Raw genomic sequence first — 18,241 nt, 5'->3', positions numbered from 1 at the left:
TGTAGAAGTTTCATCTTCTCAGTCATTTTGCAATTTAATTACAGACACACACATTTAAATAAAGAAGTTTCAAAACTGCTACATTGTTCATTTACTCGAATATTCGAATTGGTGCATCTGTGTCTAGTTGAAAGGTGTAACGTGGCTATGTCGACATAATTGTCCGACACGTGCATCACTTGATTATTGTCTTGGCAGTACGAGTGAACAGTTAAAGATGCGTGTACTCGTACTTGATTAGATGAACTGTACATTAACAGACGCCACGCATTTTTGGTATAAATTGCGTATATTACGTGGAATTTTCAGAATATCCTACTTATTTTGTGTTAATTTGAATGACCAACATGCTTACAGAAAATTGCAGTGTCGTTTCATATCACAGAAATTCAGCTTCCTAGTTGAAGATGAGTCCTTTCGTATTAATTCGAAATATTTAATCTGTTTCGTGGAGTTCGCACGTAGCTTTCGATGAAATTTGAGTTATACCAGAATACAGTTTTATGTAAGCTTCTCCAGACACCTGACGACTCTCTTCCTTCCAAATTCTTGTAATTAATATCGAAACAAAAGCTTGTACTGTAACGTGTCTCTTTATAACATTAATATAATTCCCTTTTTGCAGTAAGTTTAGTCTCAGTTTAGCAGTACTGTTCAATTAATACTTGTGGTACTAATACGTAATTTTGACCGTTGCAATTTGACTGAAAAGTTGTTTTTGTGATAACTTAATTGCGTTAGTGCTTGCCGTTTCATATACATAGTTTTTTTAATGTATGTAATTATCCTATTCGTCTGAAGGTGTATCGAAATTAGTAAGGTTGCAGTTTATAGTGCTGCGTCTCGAGAATATCCTTAGAAAACCATTCAGTGAATTATTTTCTTCACAACTTCATTTATAAACCTATCGTAATGTTCGACAGCCTGTGTCTTATCGGTCGAGGACTCGAGAATCGTATAGTGCGACTGTCGGCAACTGTCATCGCCTTTTATGTGTATTGGATGGTTGCCTGAATATAAGCTGGAAACTCATTGCTATATACTAAATGGCAATATACACATAGCATACAATTCAGTATGCATGTCTGACGGGGAACAGATTTCATATTATCTGAGCAGTCAACAGCAAACATTCATCTATAATGTCGAAGATGCGACGTATTAATAGATAAAATTCAGAAGTATTGTACAATACGCTTTAGACATGTTGAATAGCTGTTTTATAAAGTTGCTACAATAGCAAAGAAAGATTTGGCACTGACTTAAGCGAACTCAAAGTTTTTTTGACAAACAAGAGATGAATGAAACCAAAATAAGCGTAAGGAGACCATGGTGAAGCGTTCAGTGAATCCCAAAGAAGAATTTTGCAAATCGATCTGATAAAATATGACCAAATGAGCGTAAGGAGAGCATGTAAGAAGCGTTCAGTGAATCTGAAAGTAGAATTTTGCAAACCGATCTGACAAAATTTCCTTAGAAGTTCTGGTTTTACATTAAGACAGTATCTATTCAGTGGCTCATAATATGGTTCCCTCTTTCAACTACCGCACGAACTCTTACACGGCAGACGTTCATATACGCGATCGCGTAACAGAAAATCAACTAAATTCGACCAATAAAGGAAAGACTAACTGCACTGGTGAGCAAACTGTACGATTCTATCCAGATTATGCGAAATATTTTCCCCTTCTAGCAGCAGTTTGTGGTAGGTCGGTGGAGCGACTAAAAGTTCCAAGCGATTGGAAAAAGGTAGGGTCAAAAAAAATGGCTCTGAGCACTGTGGGACTTAACTTCTGAGGTCTTCAGTCCCCTAGAACTTATAACTACTTAAACCTAACCAACCTAAGGACATCACACACATCCATGCCCGAGGCAGGATTCGAACCTGCGACCGTATCGGTCGCGCGGTTCCAGACTGTAGCGCCTAGAACCACGCGGTTCACGCCGTCTGGCAAAGGTAGGGTCATTCTCGTTTTAAACAAGACCCATTTGGCTGACGTCAGTTCGTTGCAGATTTATGGAGGATATTTTACGCTCGTGTATTATTACCTCATACTGTCTACATAAGTCACTTTAAGTTTCAAGTCCAAGTTTAAAGATTCGCGTAGCGGTGTGGAGAACACTTCGGACAAGGAATATGGTAGGTGAACGGAGGTTAGCAAAAACGTATGGGCGGCATGGTGTTTCTCCGTTTTGCCGTTAGACAGCGGACACATGCAGTGATTGGAATAATGCACAGCCGTCACTCCGACATTTGCTAGAACTTCGGCTATGTACCTGTTGAAATCGTGTCACAAACAAGTCTTGATTGTTTTTGAGTGTCGAAGCTGGTGAATTTCAGCATCAGTTTATACTATTAAATGTAGGATGTAATATTATCTTACTAGTATTAATACTTAAGTAGTTAAATTTAGATTCTACTCGGATAATGAAATCTTGCTCACTCAACCCGGTTCCTGTTTCCATCGTGTTTTAATGTGCAATGTCAGTAGGCGAATATAGCCCATGCCAAATTCAGGTGGTATGGGCTGTTTACGTAAATTTTGCCAAGGTTCAAGAAGAAGGCTGCCGATTGAGAGTCGAGGGGACGGGTCTGAGACTACAATGAAGCGAACAAATTCCAGGCGAAATGACCGAAGTGCTGGTGTCGATAGTTTCAGTGTTCGTAGAACAACACTGGAAAGAAGGTTAAAATCAATTGTAGGGAACCAGCAAACATGTATGACATCTCAGATGGGATTTTCGAAACCAGCATTCTATTTTCTTTCCTGTCGGCCTCTCTCGGCCAATTTTTGTGTTTTCGACCTAACGGTATTAGGTTTCGAGATCCTAGGGAGTCTTTCGTTTTCTGTTCTCGACTCAGATCTTCAAAGCTGCTGCCTTGTAGAACAGAATGATGGATCGCCAAAGACTGGGTGAAGAAAACCCTGACGAAAAAAATTAGCACATCCTGTTGTCTTGCAGGATTACTGGTGCAGGAGCACTAAAGGCTAAGAGATGCCGGAACACCATAACAAAGGCTAGTAGGACAGGTTAGGCCCCTAACCTATTGTCAAAGAAGCCAGTCTACGGAAAGGAATATGTTGAGAACAAACCCACCGACAGACAGTCTAGCGACCACTGCTCAGAGTAGGATTACTGTGCCTAGGAAAGGACAGAATTAATATGACCAGTACCTATGCATTTATAGCGAAGTTGAAAAGGAGACAAGAGCTAAAGCAGGAGCAGAGATACTTATCCATAAGAAGTACAAAGAAGATACTGAGGAGTGCCATTACCTCTCTGAGAGAATAGTTGTACTAAAACTGAAACTGGCTCATAACAAACTGAACATTATCGCGCTGTATAGACCACAGGATTGTAAACACAGAACAGAAGGAGAGGCTTTCTATGAACAGTTACAAGAAGTTATCAGTCTGATACCTTCAAACGAATGTGCAGTCATAATGAGGTATTTTAATGCTCTTACTGGAAATAGGTCATCCCTGGACTTAAACAACGATTTAATGAAGACTTTCCAAATGATAATGGTGACATTATGATCAACTTGAGCTCAAGCAGTGAATTGAGAATAAATGATACCTTCTGTTACCACAAAAAGCAGTACAAATACACTTTTCAGAAAACAAGAGGTCATAAATCTACGATAGATTACATAGTTACAAACAGGAACAACCATGCTCAGTCAGTGCTAGATGTTAGGACTTTAAACTCTGCCGACTTAGAGATTGATCAAAGCCTATACATGGAAAAAATTATGTTGCTTGTAGTATGGGAGACGACTACTAAAGAAACAACCTTAAAAAAAGAAAAATTTAATATAAATTCATTATGGAACGGATCTACAAAAACTTTAGGTCAGAAACGATTAGAAAATAAAAGAGAAACCCATTAATGCAGAGGGTAACGAAGGTCAGACTTGGGAGAAAATCAAAGAAAGTGTTGAAGCAGCAGCTCAAGAACCACTAGGTACACGCGTTATGAAACAAGAGAGGAAGACAAACAGAACACCATGGTTTTGCAAATAGGTTAAAGAAATGTGTAAAAAGAGAGATGACTCTATGTGAAATGTAAAACACTCAAAACACAAGAGTCTTATGAAGACTGCTAAAAAAACTCGTAACGAGCAAAATCAAAATTAAATTGTTTTAAAAAGGAAACTTTTTCTAAAAGTTTAGAACATGACTTCAATGGATTGCAGAAACAAATTTGGAGAATGGTACGACCGTAGAGAAAAGAATTAAATGAAATTTAAAAGTGAACGACATATGTGTGGAATCACGGGTTAAATATTTAGCTGAAATGTGTAAAGGCAAAAATCACCAGAAAACGAAGACAGATCAGAGATCAGTATACGAATAAATGAGGATGTAACTGTTTCACACGCAGAGGTAGAAGAAGCTCTAAGTCTTCCAGGGAAAGACAGGATCCTCAATCAATTACTGAAGCATGGAGGAGATCCATTAACTGAAAAATTAACCAACTTGTTCAACAATGTTATAACTGGTAATAAAATTCCAAACGAATGGAGAGCAAGTATTACAATTCTCATGTACAAAAAAGGAGGTACGCAAGACCCTTCCAACAACAGAGGAATCAATTACTGAGTTCAGCTTTTAACCAATAAGAAAAATAATAGGAAATAAAATAAAAAACATTACAACTCCGCTATGCCGGTCCCAAGCCCGGAGTCTCATCTACATGAGATGAGGAAGGAGGAGGGGGAAGAGTTACAACCTCGTATAAAGACCTGGGTCCATCTGGCTTCGGATGCTAGCACCCAGTAAGAGCCCCTGCCTAGGGTTACTAGGTGTAACCGTGTCAAGGGTCTCAAAGGCGGAAGAAAAATCTCAGTTCCCAACGGCTGAGAGAGCGGAACGACCTAATGGAGAAACCACGAGAAACAATTATTTCGAATTAACAATCCGATCTTGCTTTGGAATTTATTTCCTCCGCCTACACAAAACAATTTCATGTGCAGAATGGAAATGTCACTAAATGAGAGCACTACCCCAGGTGGTAACTTGAGAAAGAGTCGGAGCGTCTTAGGACACCTTCCAAACTGAAATTCAGGAATAAATACTTCATTGGGGCCGTAAACGTAAATACACTGCTCCGAGTCGGAAAACATAAAGAATTGGAAAAGCTCCTGGACGACCACCAATTTCAGATCTTGGCTGTGCAAGAGACCAGATTCCTAGATGAGCACATCATGGACACACGACACTATAGAATATTCAAAGGAAAGCCAGCAACAAAGATAATGATTAACACCTTTCCACTGGGGACTGCCTTTTATGTAAGCAAAAGCATAGTGAACATTGTCATAAGCTTCTCATCAAAATACATACTGACAATCAAGTGCAAAAACAAGAAACATGCTCTCATAAACTGCCATGCTTGAATTAACAAAGACAACAAGAAGAACCCACAGGAAGTAGATGACGTCTGGATCTGTTGGAAACAGAAATCTCCAGGACACCTGTGAACCATACAAAAATCCTTTTCGGGGACTTCAACGCACAGATCGGGAGAAAAAGAAAATATAGAGACATAGTAGGAGACTACCCAGCACACAGGAGAACAAACCAGAACTGAGAAAGGCTCTTTGGACTCTGCGAAACTTTACAGTTGAAGCTAATGTCAACTCATTTTCGGGAATTCCCAAGGAAAGCAAAGACATGGGTCCCTCCAAATCCCAGCCTCGGAGAATTCCAATTAGACCAAATAGCAATAACCCTGACAAACACTAGAGAAGCGATGAATGTTGAAGTAATCAGAGATTGTAAATTCGACTCTGAACACTACCTCTCCAAAGTTAAAATTTTTCTCCCACCCAAACAAAAGAGAGATCCAACCAAAGTGACCAAATATAACACCAATCGAATGAACGTCAACCAGGACAATATAAATAACTTCAGAGAAGGAATCCACTCCTCTAGAACAGAAACCTGGCTACACCTCCGTACAGGATCCATGATGCTGCAAAGAAAACACTCGGTCTGGCAAAGACAAAACGGACAATCTGGTGGAATGAAGAATGTGAGAAAGCACTCGAAAAGAGAGTCGACACATGGAAAAGATGCAAAAGTTCAGAAAGTACGGAACACTGGGAACAATTCAGAAAACAAAGAAAAGAAACATCACAGATATTCTGCAGAGTCAAACGATCATTTGAGTGCAAAATTACAAAATCTTCAGAACACCTTCACAAAAAATAATAGCAGAGATTTCTGTCAAACTTTCAAAGATAAGCTCAAAGGACACCAGCTCCCAAGTGTAAGCTTTAAAAATGAACAGGGCAAAATTGAATTTAACAATCAAGCAAATTGCAATATACTAGCCAGATACTTCGAAAAGCTGCTCAACTGTCCACCTCCAACCACCAAACTGGAACTTCTGGCTCCTCCTGAGAACCTAGAAGATGATATACCACCAACAAAGCCGGCAAGAGTGGCCGTGCTGTTCTAGGCGCTACAGTCTGGAGCTGAGCGACCGCTAGGGTCGCAGGTTCGAATCCTGCCTCGGGCAGGGATGTGTGTTATGTCCTTAGGTTAGCTAGGTTTAATTAGTTCTAAGTTCTAGGCGACTGATGACCTCAGAAGTTAAGTCGCATAGTGCTCAGAGCCATTTGAACCATTTTGAACCACCAACAAAAGAAGAAATAAAGGAAGCCCTAAAAAGTCTCAAAAACAACAAGGCCAGCTGAGAAGACTCAATGTCAGCAGCAATGCTGAAATGGGCAGAACCGGAACATCTAGAGGACCTACATCAAATCTTCCAGCAAATATGAGAAACGGCACTGATCCAATCACTCCATAAGAAAAGTGACAAGCAAGATGTAAATAACTAGAGAGGCGTGTCTCTATTCCCAATCACCTACAAAATCCTTTCAAAGTTACTGATGAATAGAATTGAACCAGTCCTAGATAAACAACTTGCAGAATACCAGGGTGGGTTCCGGTAAGACCGCTCCTACGCCGAACAAATTTTTAATTTGAAAAGAATACTCCGACACAGAATGCTGAATGGCAAAAATAAAGTGGTTTCTTTGATTGACTTCAAAAACGCCTTTGACTCAGTGGATACAGAGACCCTCGATAGGATCATCAGAGAATTTGGGGTCAAAAACATGCTGGCAAACATTATCAGAGAAACATTAACAGGCACAACTTCCAAAGTGAAGTTTATGGGAGAACTGTCCCAACCATATGAAAACTAGACAGGTGTGCGACTGGGCGATGGATTATCAATTCTGTTTAACTGTATCCTGGAGAAGATTCTGTGAATTTGGAATTCTGAGCCTGAAAATCAAGGAATTAGCCCAATCTGTCTACGAAGAAAGTCGAGAGGAATCAAAGTCAACTGATTGGCTTTCGCTGATGATTTTGCAATACCTTCAGAGAAGTTAGAAGAAGCAGCCATACACATCAACCTACTAGAAACGATCGCTGGCATGACAGATCTTAGGATCTCGAAAGAGAAGAACAAATTCATGAAAAGTGATAAATGTGGACCACATATGCTTGAAACAGAGATTGAACGGATTGAGAGGGTAAAAAAAATCAAATACCTCGGAGAAACCATACAAGAGAGCGGACTGGAGAAAGCTGCTGTGAGGACCGGATCTCATAAATAGAGAGAGCTTACGGATTAACTAAAAACAATTACAACAAACAGTGCATCTCTTGGAATGCCTGCTGGTCGCCGTGGCCGATCGGTTCTAGGCACTTCAGTCCGGAACCGCGCTACTGCTACGGTCGCTGGCTCGAATCCTGCCTCGGGCATCGATGTGTGTCATGTCCTTAGGTTAGTTAGGTTTAAGTAGTTCTAAGTTATAGGGGACTGACGACCTCAGATGTTGAGTCCCATAGTGCTCAGAGCAATTTGAACCATTTTTTGAATGCCTAAATAAAGCACTACAGTGCTGCTGTGGTGAAAACAGAGTGCCTGGATGCCAGCGAATGCCTCTCATTGAATTACAAGTTGTAAAAGTTGGAGATACCGGAAAGAAGAATATTACGGAAAATCATGGGTCCGACCCAGGTTGTAACTGGCTTGAAACTTCGGAGCAACAATAAAATCGACAAAAAGGTGGAGAAAATGTCGGAGACCATGAAAAAGAGTAGATTATCATTTCTAGGACACCAGTACAAAATGGACAAAACCAGACTAACCAATAAGATATTCGACTACATGTGGAAAAATAAGACAACGACATGGGTTAAGGAAGCATGTAAAGATCTGGAAAGGTTCAACATTTAGGAGGTTCAGATGTTAAATAGGTATACTTTCGGACCATGATTCAAAATTTGGAAGGATTTCAAGTCGAAAGAACTAAGAAGACTGGAAGAGCCTGGAGTGATGAACAGAAGCAACAGCACAGCGTCCATATGAAGGAGTACTGGAGAAAGAGGAAACTTCAGACAATGAAGAAATGAAATTGTATCGTGATCCTAAGTGGTCAATTCTCAAATAAAAAAAGCATTACAACCCCTTCAGAGGAGCAGTATGGTTTTACGTCCGGTAGGTCATGCACAGATACAGTATTTATTCTTAGACAATTTGTAAAGAAGAGTTGTAGAGAAGTTAAATGTAACAGACCACTTGATTTTTATTTTACTGGTTTACAGAAGGCTTTCTATAGGATTCAGTTAACAGATGTGGTAAACCTGCTCTACAACTGGGGAATTCCTTCCAACTTAATTAAAACAATTGAAGACAATTGTTCCAACAACTTCATCCAGGTGAAGCTAGTCCGCCCCCAGTAGCTGAATGGTTATCCGGCACGGTAGCTCAGCGTGTTCGCTCAGAGGTTCGCTGCTCTCTGTAATTAAAAAAACTGAGTTAATAGTTCACTGATGAACTTTAATAATCGTCATGGGACATCAGCCTCGAACGAACAGTACCGAACACAATGAGATCAACAACAACAAAAAAGTGGTCAGCGCTACAGAATGTCAATCCTAAGGGCCCGGGTTCGATTCCCGGCTGGGTCGGAGCTTTTTTCCGTTCAGGGACTGGGTGTTGTGTTGTCCTAATCATCATCATTTCATCCACATCGACGAGCAAGTCGCCGAAGTGGCGTCAAATCGAAGGACTTGCACCCGGCGAACGGCCTACCCGACGGGAGGCCATAGTCACACGACATTTTTTATACAGGTGAAAATTGGTTCCAGGTTAACTAGCTGCATAGCAGTTAACAGTGGTATTAGACAAGGTGACTCTCCGAGACCGCTTCTTTTTAATATAATCGTGGACGAGGTGATAAAGAAGGTACTGGCTGGTAGTGGTTATAGACTAGGGCACGAAGAAAGAGAAATCATTTGTTTTGCTGACGATGCACTTCTGCTGACAAACAGTGAAGATAATCTGCAGGAACTTTTGCATATATTTAATGTGGTAGCCATAAGCCTAAATATGGTCATATCCACTCAAAAAAAATGTATGATCACATCTGTGGAACGAATTAGATGCAAACTGGAAGTGGATGAAAGGTATTCAGCGAGTGATGAAATTTAAATATTTTATACTGAACTGTCCAGCAATGGAAACGTCGAAAAGAAAGCCAGAGAACAGAAGCATAATCACATATGTGGCAGGGTGTTTAAATGATACTATTTGGAAAAACAAGGCTATAGGAAAAGACGCAAAGGCACGAATATACAAAACAATAGTGAGACCAGTTATGACTACACAGCTGAGACAAGACCGTAAACATAAAAAACAAATAGATTTTTGGAAACCACGGAAATGAAAATTCTGCGAAAGATTACAGGGAAGACACTGCAAGAGAGAGAGAGAAGTGAAAGAATTAGAAAAGGGTGTAAGGTGGACTTCATTAGTGAATTGTTAGAGTATAAGAGAAAGCAAGGATAGAATGAACACACAGACAGGGTGGATGAGCGGAAGATTGTGAAAATCGTAAGATATAAATTACCAACTGTTAAATGAAATATTGACCGTCCAAGGAAAAGGTGACACGGCAACCTCAGTATAGACTGAGCGGTACTGAAGGAAACAGGCTGTAGTCTAGGAAGAAGAAGAAGAAGAAGAAGAAGAACATTGTTTGTGGGGAATTTTTTAAACAAAGCGGGTTCCAGTGTGAATGATGCGAAGTCTGGGCGCATGAACTTAGTGCAGACATTGAGAATTCATTTATTATAATCAACCAGTTCTTTTTTAAATTTCAGCTTTCAAAAGCAAACAAATATTGTATAGTGTGAAAGAACCAAAATATTTTATATAGTAAAATTTACGTATCTTTTGTAAGTTTTTGGTGTATTATTTATTTTTTAGCAACAAAAACTTCTTTTTTATGTAAGAATCTATGTTTTATTATGTGTCTTATACTTCACGACACTTTTATTACCATCTCGAATTGTTAGGTCTTAGAAAATATCTTCTTGCTCTGGGTCGCTTTGGTTCGAAATAATTTTTTCACGATGTACACGAAAACAAATATTCAAATACAGGATTTGTGCAGTTATACCGCATTTTAAAATAGCAACAAAAATTTTATACCCGTTTTGGCTTCAGTTGACAGTATGGGCGCCGTTTCCTTGTATAACACTTGGGCATGAAAAGAAAAAAAAGATGCAAGTTGCCTTGGTAGAACAGACTGTGGATATTCGTACGTAAATATTATCTAGTCATGTTTTATTTCACAACATATCGTTGTGCCGTCGGCAGCTGGAACATATTATCTTTCATAAACCCCCTCAAAAATTTTTGTTTATGCTAAGCAAAAACCTGATGGTCAATCTATCACTGTAACACGGGGCTGTCATTGTCAGATACGTATTGCAAGATGAAGGTCGACGCCTTAGTCACTTCATCTTTTGGACCATTTTTCATCCTGCTGTACGGATAATTGTAAGAGGTGTATTGCCCTTAACGAACGTAATTTGTTTATTACAAATACGGATTCCTTAGGAAATTTTGTGACTTTCTCAATATATTGCCTTCTTGGTTACAATTTTATTTCAAAACTAAGTGTAATCCAATAAAAAAACTATGCGATATGTACTGGTCGTATCTGAATTCGAAGTAATCAACAAGAACCATGTTATTTAAAATATATATCTCACATACTCAACATTTACCTGCGGATCATACACACGCACATACATAAGAAATGTGGCTCTCTCATGAATCAGAATCGCATCAGTTTTCCAGAGGGTGTTGGCAAACGTGCGGTTCCTTTCTCATTAGAGATGCTGATTCAAGGATATGAATTTGGCTGTGTACGCTTCTTTTATAGATTACAAAAACGTTTTTAACTGCATGAAAAACTAATAGAGATTCCTCGTCAAACTTGTATTGACTACAATGATGTACACGTTACAACCCATACTCGATTCATACAGATGTCGAAACTGGCCAAAGAACTTCATCAACGATCTCAATCATGAAAAGTGTTCGTCAAGGCTATGTGTTATATCCCATTTTGAGCAACATTCTGTGGCAATTCTGAAGAAAGCGTCGAAAGAACATAATAGACGGATCGTAATAAATGAGGAAATTATTAAAAACTTCAGACAGTCCGATGGCACCTCCATCCAATGAGAAGATCTACCTGTCATTCATGCGTGATAAATCACCCAGTCAAGCTCAGTGAAGAGTTCGGCCTACCTACTAATGCTTCCAAGACCAAGATTGTTGACTTTTAAAAAGGGAAACCCAAACCAATTTCGCAATAAATGGCAACAAAGGTGAAGTTATCCTCCTTCAAATTCTAAGGAGTCATTTTGATCTAACAGCTCGATTCCAAGGAGACACAAATCCGCAGTCGAACAAGCCTGAAAACAGTGAATCCACGGCAGAAAATTTTTCGTGAGGTCACACTTCCGTTTGCAACTGAAAACAAAAGTGATTCTCCGTTCTTCTTTATGGGTGTGGAAGTTGAATCGTTGACCCAAGTATGAAAACAAGTATAGCCGTGTTACATCTTTTTGCATCGAATGTATACTATAATATCAATATAATATGAAACATCGAAAAGATATTGCTCCATACCATAAAACAAAGCGAGAGTTATCAGTTACTACAACTTATTTCAGCGGGAAGATACACGACGATATGGTCATTAGATGTCGAAGAAATTCATGGCTGAAAGACATTCCAAGGTGGCACAGTTGTACCTCAGAAGAAGCTTTCAATGCTGCAGTGTCAGGATAAAGTGGACTGTTGAGCGAGCGATTGTGTCTGTGTGGTAAAAGTAGAGCTTTTCGTTAGCGTACTCCGAAGTAAATCTAATTTGTATACAATCTGGACCAGAAGACTTGAATTTGTTAAGGGGTGTCAAAAAATGGTTCAAATGGCTCTGAGCACTATGGGACTTAACTTCTAAGGTCATCAGTCCCCTAGAACTTAGAACTACTTAAACCTAACTAACCTAAGGACATCACACACATCCATGCCCGAGGCAGGATTCGACCCTGCGACCGTAGCGGCCGCGCGGTTCCAGACTGTAGCGCCTTTAACCGCTTGGCCACCACGGCCGGCTTAAGGGGTGTCAGTTGCTTCGCTACACCGAGGTTATCTGCTTCTAAGTTAGTCGTGCTGTTCTTGATTTGAATGCTGGAGTATTTATTTGGTGAAATAATTTCTGAAAACCGTGTTTAGTAACTACGTTTCAGTGGGCGCTGTCATCGGTAACGTGACCATCGGTAGCGCATAGTGTGTCCAAATGGTTCAAATGGCTCTGAGCACTATGGGACTTAACATCTGAGGTCATCAGTCCCCTAGAACTTAGAACTACTTAAGTCTAACTAACCTATGGACATCACACACATCCATGCACGAGGCAGGATTCGAACCGGCGACCGTAGCAGTCGCGCGGTGCCGGACTGAAGGGCCTAGAACCGCTCGGCTACCGCAGCCGGCAGCGCATAGTGTATCTTGCCGCTGGTGTACTTTACATACGACCAGAATCTCTTTCGATTTTCTGCCGGGTATCGACACGGAATCTCGTAGTGGAAACTATTAAATGCATCTCGCACTGAAGTCCGCCCTAAGTTTCGAGTTTCTGTAAAACATCACCAATCTTGGATATTTTGTGTTCTTTTAAATCTGACATGCTTCTTTTGTTGTTTCTGCAAATGTCCTAACCTGTTTTGCGTACCGTCGTGAAGCTTCAAAGTTCAAATGGCTCTGAGCACTATGAGACTTAACATCTGAGGTCATCAGTCCCCTAGAACTTAGAAATACTTAAACTTAACTAACCTAAGGACATCACACACATCCATGCCCGAGGCAGGATTCGAACCTGTGACCGTAGCGGTCGCGCGGTTCCAGATTGAAGGCCGGCCACGGTGGTCTCGCGGTTCTAGGCGCGCAGTCCGGAACCGCGCGACTGCTACGGTCGCAGGTTCGAATCCTGCCTCGTGCATGGATGTGTGTGATGTCCTTAGGTTAGTTAGGTTTAAGTAGTTCTAAGTTCTAGGGGACTGATGACCACAGCTGTTAAGTCCCATAGTGCTCAGAGCCATTTGAACCATTTTTTGAACCAGACTGAAGCGCCTAGAACCGCTCGGCCACCCCGGCCGGCCCGTCGTGTTCTGTCTCCTATTAACTAACTTGGTGTGAAACTCTCAATAGCTTTCAACATTGTCTTTGAAATAAGTCACATCTGTTCGACATATACATCATTTATTTGGAAGAAACGGAGACTGTCTCTTAGGAACCCGTCAAGCAAAGTTTCATCTGATTTTTTAAACAGATATTATTTTTCTTCGATTTCTTGTAGATATGATCGACATCATCCGGAGGAAATCGGAAATCTAATGGGCTGTTTCAGAAATTTGGTTTCGCTGGTTCTGAAATATTTAGGTGGATCTGTAACTCAGCGAAGAACATTTTTGTTCTTTGGGCTGTGGTGAAACAGGGCAGAAGACCAATGCTACAGTAAGACCAGCGTTCGCCAAGGTTCATCGCTCCGTCTGGGTGCTGAGTTGCCAGTGGCGGACGTTCACCGCACTCAGCCGGCTAATCAGCCGCGGACCATCCGGAAAGCAGTCGGGTCGACTTTCCGCTGGCTCAGGCCTTTCAGCCTCACCACGGCGCAAACTCTGTGTTCTAAGGTTGGAATGTGGACCGCCGATCTCAACGCGCTGCAAAACCTCTGCTCACCTTGAGACGTCCGCGTTCTGCTGCAATCGATAAACTTCCAACACTTTTTTGAGTTTAGCAGTCAATTTTCTACTTAGCAGTCAATTTTCTATAATATAATCTCTGCAACGACATTTGAAATGTAACCTATGACACAAACACGAGTGAAAACCAATCTGAAGTGAGTTTACTTTCTTGTCAACGTCGAAATGAATAAAAGATTTCAGCATCGTATTCGACGTTTTCATCCTATTGCGAAAGGAAAGAAAATGAAGTTTGTATTACGACCAAAACCGTAGGAAACGCTGTCTATAACTCATGCACTGTTGATGAAAAATTCCTTACCCAGGAAGGACACAGACATCTAAATAAATGTCATTAAGCTGATTGAAACTTCCTGTCAGGTTAAAACTGTGTGGCTAAGCCATGTCTCCGCAATATCCTTTCTTCCAGGAGTGCTAGTTCTGCAAGGTTCGCAGAAGAGCTTCTGTGAAGTTTGTAAGTTAGGAGACGAGATAATGGCAGAAGTAAAGCTGTGAGGAGGGGGGCGTGAGTCGTGCTTGGGTAGCTCAGATGGCTGCCGGCACGGTAACTCAGCGTGTTCGGTCAGAGGGTTAGCTGCCCTCAGTAATAAAAAAAACTGAGTTAATGGATCAACAACGAACTGAAACGGGTGTCTTGCGACGTCCGCGCCGAGCAGATACAACGAAAGGAAACGAACAAAATGAGATTTAAAAAAAAGATGGTAGAGCACTTGCCCGCGAAAGGTAAAGGTCCCGAGTTCGAGTCTCGGTCCGGCACACAGTTTTAGTCTTTCAGGAAGTTTCATATCAGGGCACACTCCGCTGCAGAGTGAAAATCTCATTCTGATTAAGCTGATTATTCGTGACCCGAGACATTTTTCTGTTAACCATGCGTATTTTAAGAAATAAGTACTTGTAATGACACAGGCACAGTAACAACGGCTTATGGGTTGTGCAGCAACCATTAGATATTATTTCGATCTTCGAAGTGGTTGAGACAACTGAGATTATGTGTCATTGATAGAAATTCATGGAGGTGTCTGTAGGTAGATGAAAAACAACTAGATTTTAGCGTCTCGTCGACACCAGGAATTAGAAGGAAGGAAGTTTAGGTGTTCACGTCCCGTCAACGATGATACAATTGCAAAACTGGTAGGCACTATTAATTCTAACCTCATATGTTTTACATATGGTACACTTATCTCTAAATTTAAAGAAAAAGGTGCACAAGATCTTAACCAAATTTCAAAGTGATACTAAGATTGGCAAGTTGCTCTAAATGTTAAGAAATGTAGCATCGCCAAAGTCACAAAATGATTAAACTATGACAACTACATCATTGAGTCACAGTTAGAATCAGTTAACTCATACAAATAACTGGCTACAAAAATGTATGGAGCTATAAAGTGGAATGATCACATAGGCTCAATCGTAGGTAAGCCAGAGAGCAGATTTCGGTTCATAGGCAGGATACTGGGAAAAGTAAGTCAGCCTACTCAGGAGTGCTTACAAAACACTTGTGTGTCACGTCTTAGTATTCGTGGAGGTATGTTCAGGCCACGCAACTAATTGAAGGCAGTTTGTTAATTGACATATGCGTTTCGCTTCTTTTATTTGGGAAGCATCTTCAGTGGCATGTAATACATGTTTGTTTTTATACATACAATAAACGTATTATGTGGTAGACACAATGTGCTGGTATTTTACATTCTGTCGTATTTCGATCTTATTTTTTAGCTTAGAATCAAATTTTGTAGCACAAATTTCGTAATGTGAACCTATCGTTCAGTGTTACTTCCGATTTCCGGCACTGTTAACTCATGCGTATGGTCCTGGAGATGTATTCGTTAGTTTTCATCCTCCAGCTGGCCGATTTCTGGCGTTCTTTCACCCACATTTGTCACATCACGTATATGGTTTGCCCTTTCCATTTTGTGATTAACATATGCTGGAATATCATGCTAGCCACCAAAACAATAACAAACAGAAATGTAACCAGGACAAATAATTAATGAATCTCCCAACCCCTTCTCTCTCTCTCTCTCCGCTCACACAAACATATACAGAAAAAACTGAAACCACATTTATACACAACATAATACACACATATACACACACACATACACACACACACACACACACACACACACACACACAATTATCTATTTAAAAAAAAGCGCCCTCTCAAGAAAGAAAGACACAGGAAATACACAAACACACACACAGCCACACATACACACACACATACAACTCAAACAAAAGACGACAGCAAACACACAACAACAGTTGGCAACACTACAACCCGAAAACACACATATGTTGATCACAAAATGGAAAGTGCAAATAATATATGCGATGTGACAAATTTGAGTGAAAGAACGCCAGAAATCGGCCAACTGGGGCATGAAAACTAACGAATACATATCCAGGACCATACGCATGAGTTAATAGCGCTGGAAATCGTAAGTAACACTGAACGATAGGTTCACATTACGAAATTTGTGCTACAAAAGGTGATACTAACCTAAAAAAACAAGAGCAAAACACGACAAAATGTAAAATAGCAGCACAATTTATCCACCACATAATACGTTTATTGTATGTATAAAAAGAAACATGTTTTACAGGCCACCGAAGATGCTTCCCAAATAAAAGGAACGAAACGCGTGCGCCAATAAACAAAATACCTTCAATTAGTTGCATAGACGGAACATACCTCCACGAATTCATAGCAACTAAAGAAAGACTGAAAACAGAGAAAATGACATCTTAGAATATTTCTTGAATGTATGGGGCCCATCCCAAAAAGCACTAACAGGATACTGAACGTATAAAAAGAAGAGCAACATCAGTGGTCATGGGTTTGTTACCCACGGGAGAACGTCACGAAAATGCAAAAAGACTTAGTCTACTTACAGGGTTGTAAGAAGCAGTATTAACGGATCAATCGAGAAACATACAACTTCGTAGGTACCGCTCGGGTAGCTACTGCGAATACAGGTATTTAAGCAGTCATCCTCCTGCCCTCGATACACGAATGGGAGGAAGCCTCGGATAAGTAGTACAAGGGAAAGTTTTACGAGAATAGCATCTCCTTCAAGACTAATGAACAAATAAATTATCGTGGACACCTTCGTTTGGCCACGAAATGTTCATCCTCTGCATCGTTGAACAATGTTCACATCTGCCATTACACTTCAGATAACTTAAACGTATGTGTGACTATAGTGAATTATTCAAGTGACACACTATAACGTACAATTGTAGGCTGTGTTAAAGAATTAAATCTCGTATTATTTTCGCTTACACAAACAGATGAAATAAAATGAAAGAAAATAACTCAGCGAGTGGTGGTTAAAATTATAAAGGAATGTGGAAAAAGGGAGTACGGGGTTGGGGGAACCGTGTTGGGTGAGAGAAAGATGAGGAAGGGGGTGAATGTGACTGAGGAAAGAGGGTATATATAGTTTCCTATGGGAAAAAGTAAACTATGTTCAATCGTTCTTATTTGACTGTTGGACTGAGAGATAACCATTGTTGAGTATAGATTTTTTTTGCTTTTTTAATGAAAAATTGGAGAGCAAAGCGCATAGTACTGTGTTGATCAAACAACTGAGTTTAACAACTTTTGCTCTTCGTATAACTGCTAGTTCTGGAAACATTCAAATTAATATTTTGTATGTCATTAGTGCTTTATGGCACAATTGTCATTGGTAAGTAAGCACTTAGAAAGAAAGCACTGATTGAACAAAAGCAAGCAGGTAGAATAGTAACTGGTATTACCCACCGTCAACTTACAGATGCCTCTTCAAGGGATTCGGCATTTTAACCGCTTGTACACAATGTGTATATTGACTATTGAAATTCATGACAAGTAACCCATTACAATTTGAGAATAACAATGATGCAGAAAGCAGAAAAAAATAATTATCTTTTTCACTCATTACTAAAGCTGCGAGTGATTCAGAAATGAGTGCACTATGCAGCTACAAAAATCTCTGATAATTTGCCCAAAAGCGTAGAATGTTTGACAGACAGGAAAGCACAATTTAAATCCGTCCTAAAATCAGCTCTTCTGAATACCTTCTTCCACTCCGTATACTAAT

The sequence above is a fragment of the Schistocerca americana genome, chromosome 1, assembly GCF_021461395.2.
Source record: "Schistocerca americana isolate TAMUIC-IGC-003095 chromosome 1, iqSchAmer2.1, whole genome shotgun sequence".
Classification (NCBI taxonomy): domain Eukaryota; kingdom Metazoa; phylum Arthropoda; class Insecta; order Orthoptera; family Acrididae; genus Schistocerca; species Schistocerca americana.
Note: the sequence above shows the minus strand (reverse complement) of the source record.